Source organism: Salvelinus fontinalis, chromosome 11 (genome assembly GCF_029448725.1).
Source record: "Salvelinus fontinalis isolate EN_2023a chromosome 11, ASM2944872v1, whole genome shotgun sequence".
Lineage (NCBI taxonomy): Eukaryota > Metazoa > Chordata > Actinopteri > Salmoniformes > Salmonidae > Salvelinus > Salvelinus fontinalis.
The window spans coordinates 28,493,112-28,508,438 of record NC_074675.1 but is presented as its reverse complement, the minus strand read 5'-3'; positions in this window follow the sequence as shown (position 1 = coordinate 28,508,438).

Sequence of the window (15,327 nt, the reverse complement as noted above, 5' to 3'; positions counted from 1 at the left end):
TTTTAAGTGGAATAACCTGTCTGTAAACAATTGTTGGAAAAATTACTTGTGTCATGCACAAGGTAGATGTCCTAACCGACTTGCCAAAACTATAGTTTGTTAAAAATACATTTGTGGAGTGGTTGAAAAACAAGTTTTAATGACTCCAACCTAAGTGTATGTAAATTTCCGAATTCAACTGTAATATATACATACTCCAGACTCTGACATTGCTCGTCCTAATATTTATTCATTGAATTGTTTTACTTTTTAGATTTGTGTGTATAGTTGTGCATTCACAAAAGTTCTGAACCTTTCTATTCTCATAGTTTCTACAGATTGTAAATTAAAGATTTTTTTTTTGCTAAGAGTATTATTTTATTATTGATCTATGACAATCCCCCAGCAGTGTTATTTGCTGTCACGTTCCTGACCTGTTTCTGTTAGTTTTGTATGTGTTAGTTGGTCAGGACGTGAGTTTGGGTGGGCAGTCTAGGTTTTCTGTTTCTATGTTTGTTTAAGGGTTGCCTGGTATGGCTCTCAATTAGAGGCAGGTGTTTGGCGTTTCCTCTAATTGAGAGTCATATTAAGGTAGGTGTTTTCACACTGTTTGTTGTGGGTGGTTGTCTCCTGTGTCTGTGTATGTCGGTGCGCCACACGGGACTGTTTTCGGTTTGTATGTTCGTTCTTTTATGTAGTCAGTTTTCCCTGTTCATGCGTTCTTCGTGTTTCATGTAAGTTCGTCGTCCAGGTCTGTCTACATCGTTTATTTGTTTTGTAATTATCCAAGTGTATTTCGTTTCGTCTTTGTCTTGTTTAATAAATTCATTATGTCATATTCAAACGCTGCGTTTTGGTCAAATCCCTGCTCCTCCTCTTCGGATGAAGAGGAGGAAGAAAGCCGTTACATTTGCAGAGTTAGCTCCAGGTATTTGTTGCAATTCTCCATCCATTCCTGAACCTCTGACCAAAAACAAGCTACACATGGACAGTACCAAAACAAATGATCTCACGATTCTGTCTCTTTTTAGGAAAATCTGCAGAGCTGGGATGGGTTGTATCCCCCATATGTTTACCATTGTAATGGTTGCAATAATTTTGTATAATAATTGAAATTGAAAAACTCAAAGTTTCGAATCCAGTGTCGTTTTGTGTTTCAGGCCATGGAATTAGTATATCGAAAATCTCTTCCCAAATATTTTGCAATCTACATTGTACAGCTGTCAATTTTTGGGTTCTTAAATTAAACTGGTTTACGTTTCTATTTATCACATTTCTTTTTAACCAAATGTGGCCTTTAATGCCGGGTCGACAGAAAAGTTCCTTACTTTCTACTCTTTCCACTTGCCTCTTCCACTTTTGAGTTAATGCTGCACTTAGTTGGTTGTCGTTTTGAGTAGAGCAGACATTTCCATATATTTTTGCTAGCTGCATGTGTGACATAACTCTGCCAGTCCCATTTATGATATAATTTACAAAGATTATACCGTTTAGAAAAAAAAAATTCTCCTAAAATATAGTTTTTTAAATAAATTAGTACATTTTCTGGTGGATTAAACTGAAATTGCAAACATCTTTCTATGGCTTGTTTTAAAAATAGATACATTTTGGAGAATATTTCATTTTGAAATAACTGAAAGTGAGAGGTTCTAATCTGAATAAAGGGAAAAAGGCCTTTCTTGAACATTGGGTGAGACATTCTTACTAATCTGCTAGAGAACCAATTCGGAATTAGGTATAGGAGTAGACCAAGATGCACCGTGGTATGTTTCCATCCTTTATTTTGGAATAGAAAACTTCGAAGAACTTAACAACAAAACGAACAAATGAAACGTGAAGCTAAAAGTAGTGCTCACAGGCAACTATACATAGACAAGATCCCACAAAGCACAAAGGGTAATGGCTACCTAAATATGATCGCCAATCAGAGACAACGATAAACAGCTGCCTCTGATTGGGAATCATACCAAGCCAACATAGATATATAATTGCCTAGATGACCCACCCTAGTCACACCCCGACCTAACCAACATAGAGAATAACAAGCTCTCTATGGTCAGGGCGTGACAATAACTTTTGTATGACTGAAGCCTTTAGTGAGAGGTCTAATGCTATAATATTTAATAATTTCTGCACTCCGAATTCATATTCATTATATAAATAGGCCGGTTTAATTTTGTCTGGCTTGCAGTTCCAAATCAAATTTTATTTAATATTAATTTAAAAAACAAGTCATTAGGTGTAGGCAAGGCCATAAGCAAATTGGTCAACTGGGATATGACTAAAGAGTTATTCAGGGTGATTTTTCCACAAATAGACAGGTATTTTCCTTTCCACGGTAGCAAGATCTTATCTATTTTTGCTAACTTTCTGTACAAATGTTTTGTAGTGAGATCATTTCTTTCTTTCGGGATATGAATAACGAGTATGTCTACATCCCAATTAGACTATTTTTTGGGTAAACTACACGGTAATGTAAAAGTTTTATTTTTTTTGTGATCCAATATGTAATATAGTACATTTATCATAATTTGGTTGTAATCCCGAGGTCAGAAAAATTATCTAGATCCTCTAGATCTTCCAAATTGTGGATTTAAAAGAAAACATGAATAATCAGCGTACAATGACACCTTCGTTTTTGTTGTGTATTGTTAGACACTACTGCACTGTTGTAACTAGGAACACAAGCATTTCGCTACACCCGCAATAATCTCTGCTAAATATGTGTATGCGACCAATAACATTTGACTTGATTTGCAAGATTAGGTTGCCTCAAAGTGTCTGTGAATGTTAATTGAATAAATTGTACCATTGTACTCCCTGATGAAGGGTATGCTGAAACATGTTGGAGTTTCTTTTGGAAATGTTGTTCTATTGAACATACCATCATAATAAAGTAAATCAAACTTACCCATCTCTCCAAGAAGAAGAAGTTTGCACAGTGGTGCGAACATCTTAATAGCTGTCATCCTCTTCAAAACCTGTGTCTATTGTGGAAAAGTTTACCCCTGTAGAACAAGACTTCTCAAATGAGGCTATTTAGTTTCTGAGATGCATTGTATAGTCTACGGTATGTCATTTAGCATTTCAGCAGAATTTTCTAGTTTCCCCAGTGGGAGGCTAAGTGCCCCTGTGGTGGCTTCACCTAACCCAGATTAAAAGAGACCGGATGGATAGAGCTGAGCGTCCTGTTCGGCTGACACTATTGTGTTTGTCTTCTATGATCAATGCTTTCAAATGTAATGCAGCGAAGCTCAGAATGTCACTTTTTTGGATGAAGAATGAAGTTTAGCTAATGCCTGGCCTTCAATTTCAAACGAGGACAAATACTGTTGTCTTAAAAACGAAGTTAAGCTAAAGCCTGGCCTTCATTTTCAAAGGACAATCCCCTTTAAGGTATACATTTGGTGGACTACAAGCCAATGCTCCTACCAACCGCAAGAGTTCCTCAGTTCACTGATCTACTTGGTGCAGTCAGAAGAGTGCCCCCTATTGGCCAATGACCACCAACTCCAGCCAAAAGTTACCCATACCAGGGGGTCCTCCCGCCAAACAAAATTATTCAACTCAACCGTTCTGGGTGTCATCACTGTGAAAACAGATTTTGAATATTTACTAGCTGTCATCCAGCCCCTTTATTTAAACGTCATTACTTTAAAATGGACAATATACACTATGTTTGAGCAACTTAAAATGGTACAATTCTGGGAACGTCTATGATGATAAACTACAGCCTACAACTAAAATATTGTATCCTTCGCTCTCTCAAATCAAATGTAAGAGTGGAAAATCAGTGGTTGGTGATGAGAAAAAACTATCTGTTGTCATTGTATGCAGCTATGGCTCTCACACCATGTCCCGCCCCTAATCACAAATTACTTTCATCTAAAGATGGAGTCCTTCCTTCACAGTCTGGCAGTGTAGCTCTAAACACAGAATGGCACACACATTTGTATCAGCTGTTGTCCTCTATGTGTAAGTTATCTAAGTCATTATGATTATGTGATTTATAGTTGAGACTAGGTTTAGGTATAATAGTGCATAAGTGAACAGAAAGTTCTATGTTTGGGATTGTTTCTAAACCTTTTTCTTCTCTCTTTCAGGTCTGACCCCTGTTGTGTCTGTCTCTCCTCCTCCCTCAGTGTTGGACCATCCTGGAGATAATGTCAATTTGCAGTGCACCAATGTCACTGGAGCTCCAGGACACGTTGGCTGGTTCAAGCAATTCAACGACTCAGACCCCTATGCATCACATCTATGTACAGCTCTGAGCCAACTGTCCAGCATCGCACAGTTTTTCAGCCCAGCCATATGGAAACGTTAATCAGCCATAGAATATTTTTCCTCAAAAGAACAGAGTTGGATGAAGCTGATTCTGGTGTTTACTTCTGTGGTATGTTTGATAAATACATCTTCTTCACCAATGTGACTGTACTGAAGGTCCAAGGTAATCTTTCAACAACTTGTCTGCTATGACTCCAAATGCACTAACATGTATATGAGGATTCAGACATGGAACAAGTATATGAGGAAAACGTTGGAGATATAATACTATTGTACTACAGTGTAAATAACAGTGGGAATATTTAACTATCCTAATTGTCCAAATATTTAACTCTCCTAATCGTCCAAAAGGTCACAAAGATTCTGAAAAGGACCTTACAGAGCACTGTGAAAAAGGTATGTTTATTCTGTTATTTTAAGTGAGAATCTTTTATAAATAAAGTAATATGAAGTACAATGAAAGTGCCACAGAATATAAATAACCAGCAACTTATAGCAACCTAGCCAGAGAATACTTGTTATTTCAGTTGCTGATCCACAGATGAGAATCCTGGTCCTTCTCTACATTATAAGAACGGATGTTCTCTGCTGCTTGAACATATTCATCATTCTCTACACCACCAGGGAAAATAATAAATAAATTAAGCTAAGGCCAATGTCAACAGAGTATATGTAGTATGTTACTTGCATTCATCCAATCCCTGTGCATCCACCTATTGTATATGCGTTAAAGTCCCAGTGCAGTTAAAAACGTGATTTCCTGTGTTTTATATGTGTCCGGATTTCTCTATTGACGCTCATATCAAATGTAAGTGATTTATTTATTTTTTGTGAAAAGTGAAGATTCAGAGGTTCAAAGTTGTATATCATACACTGTAGATGGAGGAAACATGGGAAAGTTATGCTGCTTTAAAAGTTGATAAACTTGTTATTCCACTAAGGGGGCAAGTAGGAGAAAATGACCTGTTCTTTGTTTAGGTCCATATAGCATTGTTCACACCCTCTTAAGCCTTAGCCCCACCCACACATGCGAGTCAGCATGGCATTGTCCTCCAGAAAGTAGTCTCTCTACTTATACGCAGCTATATTCAGGGAAGCAATGCTTTTGAGGGCTGTAGCAACACTTTGACAGTTGTCCAAAGCTAGATATTTCAAAAAATCTGCTGTAGCAAAGATTATCTATATACTGACCAACAATGTCCCCTTTCTGTTATAGACAGAACCCTGTAACATGACAGACCAATCTGGACTCATCTCTCAGCCAATCATGACCAACCAGGAAGGGCAATTTCTTTCTCCCTGTATAGCTCAGAGCTCATAATTTAGCATTTGTATAATGTTAACAGATCCAACACAAGTTTTTAAATAAGGCACAGGAAAGTTCACATGTTCAAGAAGGCATTCCTGCCAAAAAAATAAGAAAATATGCGACCCGATTCAGGAATCTAGGCGTATGTCGCAAGTCACGACTTCACAGGAGAGCGTTTTTTTTGCAGAAATGCCTTCTCGAACATGTGAGCGTTCATGTGCCTTAATAATAAACTTACATGCAATCTATAAATATGAATACAATTGTTACATTACAAGCCTTGTATGTTAAGCCACAGAAAAAGAGCATAATGACTGGGCTGAACATGCCGAGAGAGGAGTTCGGATTGGTCTGCCATATAGAAGGCTTCTGTCTATTTGAGCTGATCAGTCTGTGTTGGTCAGTCTGTGTGGGTAATCCTGTCGAACGCGGCTTTTAAACAAACTTTTATTGTGTAGTGGAGCTGCATAAGTGTTATTCTCCACTTTCTGGAGGATCATATTTTGAAATCAGTGGAATTAGAATATGATAGCTAAAGAGATGGAGAAAACACCTGTCTCCGGATTACATCTTCAAACTAAAGGCAACTGTGGCATGGCATTCGTGACAGGGAGACGCGTCCATCATGCATGATAATGTATACAGGTAAGATAGTCTAGCGTTAGCTAGCTACATTTTCAGATATTACACGTTTCTAATTTTGACAGAATGGGGTTTCATTTCAAGCTAAAGTGTACTGTTAGCTAGCTAGTTAACTTTAGCTGTCTGGCTCCCTAGCTGATGTTATTATTTGTATCCCAGAGCCATTTTCTTTTCTAGTTAGAGACTAATGTTAGCTAGCTAACATTGTACCTGGTTGGTTAGCTCCCAGCATATTCATGCAGGGTATTAAACACATGATTAGGCACTGTGTTCATTGTTGTTTAACCCTTTCACACGTAGCATCACACGAGTGTGATCATTCTACAGTGGTCCCTTTAGCGTACGATCACACCGGTGTGATTAGAACGCTCATTTAGAACGGCCAGTTTCGATTGAAGCAACAATCAACATTTGAGCTGGCCACACTTTTTTTCAGAATTTTTTTGCACAAACACAGTTCTTGTAAAATTATGTCCAGAATGTGAGCAGTTTATTTTTGGATGCAATATTCAGACATTCACAGAAGTATCTACAGCATAACACAATCATCCAAACCGGAAAAACGTAGGCTACATTTGAACTAGCGCTAACTGAGGAAAGATTGACGTAACACAAGAGGTCATATTTGTATAACTCTGGCTGACAAACTACAATATGAATTAGCTAATAGAAATGACTGTTTATAATTAATCACATCATGGGTGAGCTCACCATTGATCGAAATAATAAACACTAGAAATCGAAAGTAATCCGATGATGGGTAGTTTCTGCGCACTGCCATGCTTTATTCCCCCCACAGAAACCTAAGAGGAGACCAGATGAGTTTGGTCTGTTTAAGGTATGCATGTTCAGGGGGGGGGGGGGGGGGGGGTCGTCTACCAACGTTCACATCCAACCATTCATTTCCGGAAGTCCTTAAAAAATGAGTGAACCCTTACTCACCTCATTTTGTTATAACATCTTTGGTCCAACAGACGATTACGTGAAACGCAGAATGCATTGTATATCAACAAACATGGCTACACAAAGCTGGAGTTAGCTTAGCCCATCATAATCAGTACAACCTTCAAAACAGTATTTTACACACATAATATGGGCCCATTACAATCTATGTAAGAATCAGAAGGCATGGTTTGTCAACAGTCATTGAAAACATGTGAATAAAACAGTAAACATATAAATAATTACCACACAAAACATTTTCTGATAGTGATTTATTGATACATGTGGCGCGTGCCGGCAGTCAATCACGTAACCACTCTGTAACGCGCTTCCTCCTTCTCCTCATCAGAAGAGGAGTAGCATGGATTTGACCAACGTGCAGCGGGTTGTGAATACATCATGAAACTTTATTTACAAGACAAAACTAAACACACGAAGAACACTTGAATATTTTACAAAACAACAAAACGAGGAAGACAGACCTGAACGAGAGTACTTACATAAAACACGAAGAACGCACGGACAGGGAAAACAGACTACACAAATACCGAACAAACGCTACAGTCCCGTGTGGTACACCAACAAGGACACAGGAGACAATCACCCACAAACAAACAGTGAGAACACCCTACCTTAATATGACTCTCAATTAGAGGAAAACGCAAAACACCTGCCTCTAATTAAGAGCCATACCAGGCAACCCAAAACCAACATAGAAACAGAAAACATAGACTGCCCACCCAAAACTCACGCCCTGACCATCACACACATACAAAACAACAGAAAACAGGTCAGGAACGTGACACACTCACTCCCACTCTGAGCCATTCAGTGTTGTTGTTTATGTATGTAGCTAGTGAGCTAAGCTGTAGCATTAGCAATGTCTTTCAAAAGGAGACAACTCACAAATGTGGAAAATCGGGAGATTTTTTAAAAGTCTGACAATGAGTCTGAGTATGAAAGTCAGGAATCCGATTCTGACAGTGACAGTGAGGAGCTGCCCCACAACCTTGTAGCCTTTGAGAACCCTGAATCTGAGGATCCCTTGATTTCACCCCTCCTGGTCCTGCTGTTTGCTCTGATGAGTCCCAGTCTGGAGTGCAACATCCCTTGCCATTTCCAACTGAGTGCTTCAAGTTGTTTCTGACAGAGGAGCTGGTGGGAGACATAGTAGAGAAGACCAATCGCTATGCTTTGGAGCTACAGGAGAAGAGAGAGCCAGGAGTGGGGGGGGACAACCACAATTAGTGAAATGTATACATTCCTGGTGACAGTCCTTTTCATGAAGAGGAGAAGAACTCCCTAAGAGAATACTGGAGCACAGATCCTATGTTTGCAACTCCTTTCTTTGCCACCCTCTTTTCACAAGCCTGCTTCCTAGTTCTACTGTGATGACTGCATTTCATCAGCAATGCTACTGCCTTCCTAAATGACCCGTTGTACAAAATAATAAAATGTCAACAGCTGGCAGTAAAGTGGCATGACAAACGAGACGTCCATGTCCTCTCCACTGTCCACTGTCCAGCAACCATGTCGACCACAGGGAAGGTGGACCACCTGACGGGAGAGAGAAATATCAAATCAGACTGTGTGCTTGACTTTAACCTCAAAATGGGGGCAGAGGATAAGGCGGACATGATAAACAACTTTGTAGAATGCACTCAGAAAACGACCAAGTGGTATAAGAAGTTTTTTTTATTTTTTTATCCAGGGTTGCTTCAAAATACAACAAGCCAATACTTCTCTCACGCAATTCACATTGTTTTACAGAGCTAATAGAAGAATGTAGCTAGCTACATAAGCACGATTTAGTATAACACCATAAAGGTTATGAAATGAGTAACTTTACCTCGCGTGTCCATGGTTAAAAGGAATATACACAAATGTATTATGCTCCATACACACAGTGAGCTACAGTAGAAACGATATAACACGACATACAGAAACTATTATAACGTAATAAGGCACTTACTTTGATAGGAACGCAGTCTGTAGTGACGCTTCTAGCACTGAGACGCTGTGCCTTAGACAGCTGCGCCACTTGGGAGTCATAAGGCCAGGGTAGCTTCAAAATACAACAGATGCTAATACTCCTCTGATGCAATTATCATTGTTTTCCAGAGCTAATAGAAGAATGTAGCTAGCTACCTAAGTATTGAGTATAACACCATAAAGTTTATGAAATGAGCAATGTTACCTCGCGGTTATAAGGAATATACACAAAAATATTATGCTACAGTAGAAACGACATAACACGACATACAGAAACTATTGTAACGTAATAAGTCACTTACTTTGATAGAAACGCATACATTTCCAAAGTTATTATTGGTAACGAAAACAACTATGACTGCGATGCAGGCAACAGACGGAAGATGTAAACACGTGTGTGCAGGATGGGAGATGAGCAAAAGTCTGCAGACTTGAACTGCACAAACAATTGTCAAGTGTTTGTGGAATTTTGTCCGGGTCAGAAATGTCAAAAATATTTATTGGCCGCAAAAGTAAAAATGACTACTTTTATGTGAATGAATGAGGCAGAACACAACTGAATTGAAACTGTTCTTAGAAAATAAAAAACTTGTTAGAAAATAATTTGAAATTGACAAGTTGAAAATAGCCTATAAATAAAAATAGGCTGCGTGCCTTGGTTTGACGGCAGTGCGGATTAAATGTACTGTTGCGTAACAATCCCATTCTGGAATGGCGAGAATGTTCTAACATCACTGGCATAAAAAAAATTACGCTGGGGCGACTGTTGGAGATTTTCGGAACTCACGCATGAAAGGTTTAACTAGCTAACGTTAGCTGGCTGGCTTGTTAGCTTACGTGACATAACGTGTGTGATCTTACACATTGTTTACCTAGCTAGGTTAATTGTTTACCTAGCTAGCTACTTGTCTTAAGCTAAAGGGTACAACACCCGTTGAATATGGACAGTGTCAGGTAACGTCTGAAAAAAAGCGTAATGAAAAAGTTGCAAGCAGAGCTGGTTAGGCTGTTTTCATGTTTTCCATAGGTAAACAAGTCATCGGCCAGAGCGTCAAATGTGCGCTCTGAATGCTCCGAGAGCGAAACGAGATGGGTGGGGCTAAAGCTTAAGAGGGTGTGAACGATGCTGAATGGGTGTAGACAAAGAAGTGCTCTTCACTAGATACCAAAACATTCAAAGGCCATTTTCTGAAAAGTGGGTTTTCAAGTTGATCAACTTTCAAAGCAGAATTACTTTCCCATTGTTCTTCAAAAATGCAGTATATGATATACCATTTTGTAGCTCTGAGTCTCTACTTTTTTCCAATGTAAAAAACACCATTTCATATTTTGCTACATAAGACCGCATCCAGGTGGTGAGTCACAAATATATAAACAGTGCATTCGGGAAATATTCAGAGCCCTTGACTTTTTCCAAATGTTGTTACGTTACAGCCTTATTCTAAAATGGATTAAATATAAAAAACATTCCTCATCAATATATACACAACTCCAAATTGACAAAGTGAAAATAGGTTTTTAGACATTTTTGCAAATGTATTAAAAATAAAAAACAGAAATAACTTATTTACATAAGTATTCAGACCCTTTGCTATGAGACTCAAAATTGAGCTCAGATGCATCCTGTTACCAATGATCATCCTTGAGATATTTCTACAACTTGATTGGAGTCCACCTGTGGTAAATTCAATTGATTGGACATGATCTGGAAAGGCAAACACCTGTCTATATAAGATCCACAATTAACGGTGCATGTCAGAGCAAAAACCAAGCCATGTGGTCGAGGCACAGATCTGGGCAAGGGTACCAAAAAATGTCTGCAGCATTGAAGGTCCCCAAGAACATAGTGGCCTCCATCATTCATAAATGGAAGAAGTTTGGAACCACCAAGACTTGAACCGCCCGGCCAAACTGAGTAATCGGGGAAGAAGGACCTTGGTCAGGGAGGTGACCGATTAAATTAATCTTGCAACAATTAACTCATTAGGACCTGTGGCACCACGAGATCGGTACTTTAAAGAGCTACCATCTCCTGAATTAAACTCTAAAGGTCTTTACCTATCACATCTATAAACAGTCAACTTATTAATCATAACCTCGTATCATATCATCATTCTGAACAGTCTCCTTTCATCCTCAAAAACCAGAACCTTACTTATGATTCAGTTCTACACAAATTGGTTTAATTATTTATTTACTAGCTAACTAAATGGTAACACAGGATAAACATACATACTTAATACATTAAAAACAGGTCCCTAGCGGACTGACAACAATATGGCTGCTTGTTACAAAAGACATGGAGAGGGCGAGAGAGAGGGACAGAGACATGTATCGCTGGTACGTTTTAGAAACTACTCTCACTTATAGTACTCCTATACTTATAGTACTCCTATACGAACCGCAACCCGCTTGGAGTAAGAAATCATGAATTTATTTACGTAAAAATGCCTTGGTTCTTCTCGGGAACGGGGACGCCTTGGAAAGGGGGTTTGGGCCTTTTCACGCCATGCTTGTAAGGCTCTGATTGTCCAAAAGGGGTTTCTCTATTGTTCTCCCCTGCAGTCATCCGGTATTCAGAGACTTGTCATGTAGTCCTGAAAAGAACTACAAGTTTATTCTCCTTCCATTCGCTCTGGAAGATAATTCTTTGGAGATTGGCTAGCCAGGTGTGTCGATGGTTCCCAGTGGGGTGATGCGAGTAGTGGAATACGATGGTTTGAAAAGAGTAGTAGAATGGTCCCACTTAAATTCGCTTTTCTAGATACTTTACTTAGGACAGCTAAACAGTGTCATGTTGTGGGGATGTTTTTCAGCATCAGGGACTGGGAGACTAGTCAGGATCGAGGGAAAGATGAACAGAGAAAAGTACAGAGAGATCCTTGATGAAAACCTGCTCCAGAGCGCTCCGGACCTCAGACTTGTGTGAACATTCACCTTCCAACAGGACAACAACACTAAGCCCACGGCCAATACAACGCAAGAGTGGCTTCAGGACAAGTCTCTGAATGTCCTTGAGTGGCCCAGTCAGAGCCCGGACTTGAACCTGATCGAACATCTCTAGAGTGACCCTCCCCTTTCAACCTGACAGAGCTTGAGTGGATCTGCAGAGAAGAATAAGAGAAACTCCCCAAATACAGGTGTGCCAAGCTTGTAGTGTCATACCCAAGAAGACTTGAGGCTGTAATCGCTGCCAAAGGTCCTTCAACAAAGTACTGAGTAAAGGGTCTGAATACTTATGTGATTGTGATATTTCAGTTTTGTATTTTTTTATACATTTGCAAACATTTCTAAAAAACTGTTTTTGCTTTGTCATTATGGGGTATTGTGTGTAGATTGGAGAGGGAGAAAAAATAATTTCATCCATTTTAGAATAAGGCTGTAAAAGTCAAGGGGTCTGAACACTTTCCGAATGCACTGTATATTTTCAAACGGCCCCACTGTGAATTAAGAACTGATGAATTGTGAAAATTATAATGTCCTTTTAGTGTAAGAGCTGTTTAAAAAGAGCTCCTGAAATATCAGTCAGTTTTGGTGGGAAGGAGCTTTGACCTCCCTTGAAACATCACCAGGCTGTAAATTAGTTAATAGACCAATAAGAAAGAGAGTTCCAGTTCTCAGCTAGTTTTCAGTTTTCCCCTCCACACTAAGATCACTCCCAGACAGTCCTAGCAAAATTATTGCTTGAGAACGTGCTCTTCACTATGAAGTAATTTTTGTTTATTTTTTTATGTAAACAATCAAAGTAAGGTACTTCATTGTTATCCATAAATTATTTTATATTGAGATAATAATAAAAAAATCCCCTGAAAAGTGAGAGAAAATGTACACTGTACTCTTGTTGAATGATTTATGGTATGGGAAATGCTATTGGCTTGTTTTTTGTATTCTTCAAACACTCTATACTCTACACCTTATTTGAGCAGCTGGGGTCTGGTGTTTTCGCCCAGATTAACAGATGAAGAGTGGTGAAAACAGGTTGTGGTTTTGATGCACTGAGAAGAGAGGTGTGGTGAGAACGGAATGCCAGTCTTCCTGTAGTGCAGGGTGCTCGTCTTCAGCAGAGAAAGAGAACGATGCATGTTGAGGCCCTGATTTATGACCCCCCATTTCTCAAATCACACCACCAGTTACACCTACATACTTACTCACAAAAAAAGAGATTCAACTACTAGATGCTTCACCAACTACACTGCCGGTGAGAGAGAGAGAGCGAGAGAGAGACTGCACGAGCGAGACATGGCCAGCTCATCTCTCCGTGTTAGTCTGTGAGAGGCCCAGGGATGTTCCCCACAGCAGGTCTCATGCAACACCGAGCTGCTCCTCCACACTGGCCCCTCCTCTATCTCTGACCTATATCACATTCTCTTTAAAAGGCGACTAGCTGCTTCTCAGAATAGGGGGCTGTGATCAGTGCAAAGTAAAAACAGGAAATACTAAAGGGAAGACTAACATCATGAGAATGCCAATTTTGATTTAACTTTGTCTTTATAAGTGACCACTACAATACAATACAATACAATCATCAACTGCCTGGTGTTTTGCCCTTTAAGGCCACCTTATTTAAAATGACCAAATCACTAATATACACAACAGAGTTAAGAGTTAAGAGAGGCCAGAAGAGGCAACTACTCCTCTGCGGCCATTAAACAGTTGTGTTTTGACTTCTAACTCCTCCATTCTAACCACACCCTTACTAGTGGAGTCTTTTGTTTAGACATCTAGCTAGCTAGCTAACCAATGAACCATGATTACCCTGCATGAATCTACAGGTAGCTAAAGCTAACTAACTAGTTAGGTTGAATGCAAATGGGTCTGAGATACAAATAATATTACTACACAGATCATACACATAACAATAGTTAGCCAGCCAGCCAGCTAACGTTATCTAGCTAGCTAACAGTACGCTTTAACTTGCAATGAAAACTACTTTCTGACAAAATTAGAAATGTGTAATATCTGAAAATGTAGCTAGCTAGACTCTCTTACCCATGTACATGGATGAACACTTCTCCCTCTCTGTCATGGAGGCCATGGTTGCCCTTAGTTTGAAGATGTAATCTGGAGACGGGTGTTTTATACAACATCCTTCAGTGTAAATTGACTGAGAACACTTTCTCATTTACAGCAATGACCTGGGGAATAGTTATATGGAGAGGAGGGGGGATGAATGAGCCAATTGGAAGCTGGGAATGATTCATTGGCCATTATGGTATGAGGGGCCAGATTGGGAATTTAGCCAAGACATCAGGGTTCACACCCCTACTCTTACAATAAGTGCCATGAGATCTTCAGTGACCACAGAGAGTCAGGACAACCATTTAACATCTCACCCTACACAGGGAAATGTCCCCAATCAGTCCCCAATCACTGCCCTAGGGAATTACCACTGAGGAAGTACAGTTCCCGCTCAGCCCAGTCAAAACTGTTCGCTGCTCTGGCACCCCAATGGTGGAACAAACTCCCTCACGACGCCAGGACAGCGGAGTCAATCACCACCTTCCGGAGACACCTGAAACCCCACCTCTTCAAGGAATACCTAGGATAGGATAAAGCAATCCTTCTGCCCCCCCCCCCCCCCCTTAAAAGATCTAGATGCACTATTGTAAAGTGGCTGTTCCACTGGATGTCATAAGGTGAATGCACCAATTTGTAAGTCGCTCTGGATAAGAGCGTCTGCTAAATGACTTAAATGTAAATGTAAATGTAATTAGAATATTTTATTTTAGACCAGAGGAAAGAGTGCCCCCTCCAACACCACTTCTGGCTGCATCTGGTTTCCCATCCAAAGACTGACCAGGACCAACTCTGCTTAGCTTCAGAGGCAAGCCAGCAGTGGAATGCAGGGTGGTATGCTGCTGGTCCTTAATCAAAACATATTTGCCGGATAATTGTTTGGTTCTCTTTGAGAATGTCTTTGAGTCTACTGTATCATCAGTCCTGCTTCGAACAGTGACCTGTGAAGTTATATGAAAATCCTGAATAATCCCTATTGGTGTACCTTGACTCAAATGTATGAAAAGGATCTCTGTGGGTGTCAGCTTCCGCCCCTTTTTTGCAGTTTGTACTTCATTGTCTAACTGACATTATGAAGGTGATACGTGCATCAACCACAGGGAGACAGTGATGACCTGATATTATTAGTTATTGGCTGACACCCAGACAGATCTGCAGGCTTT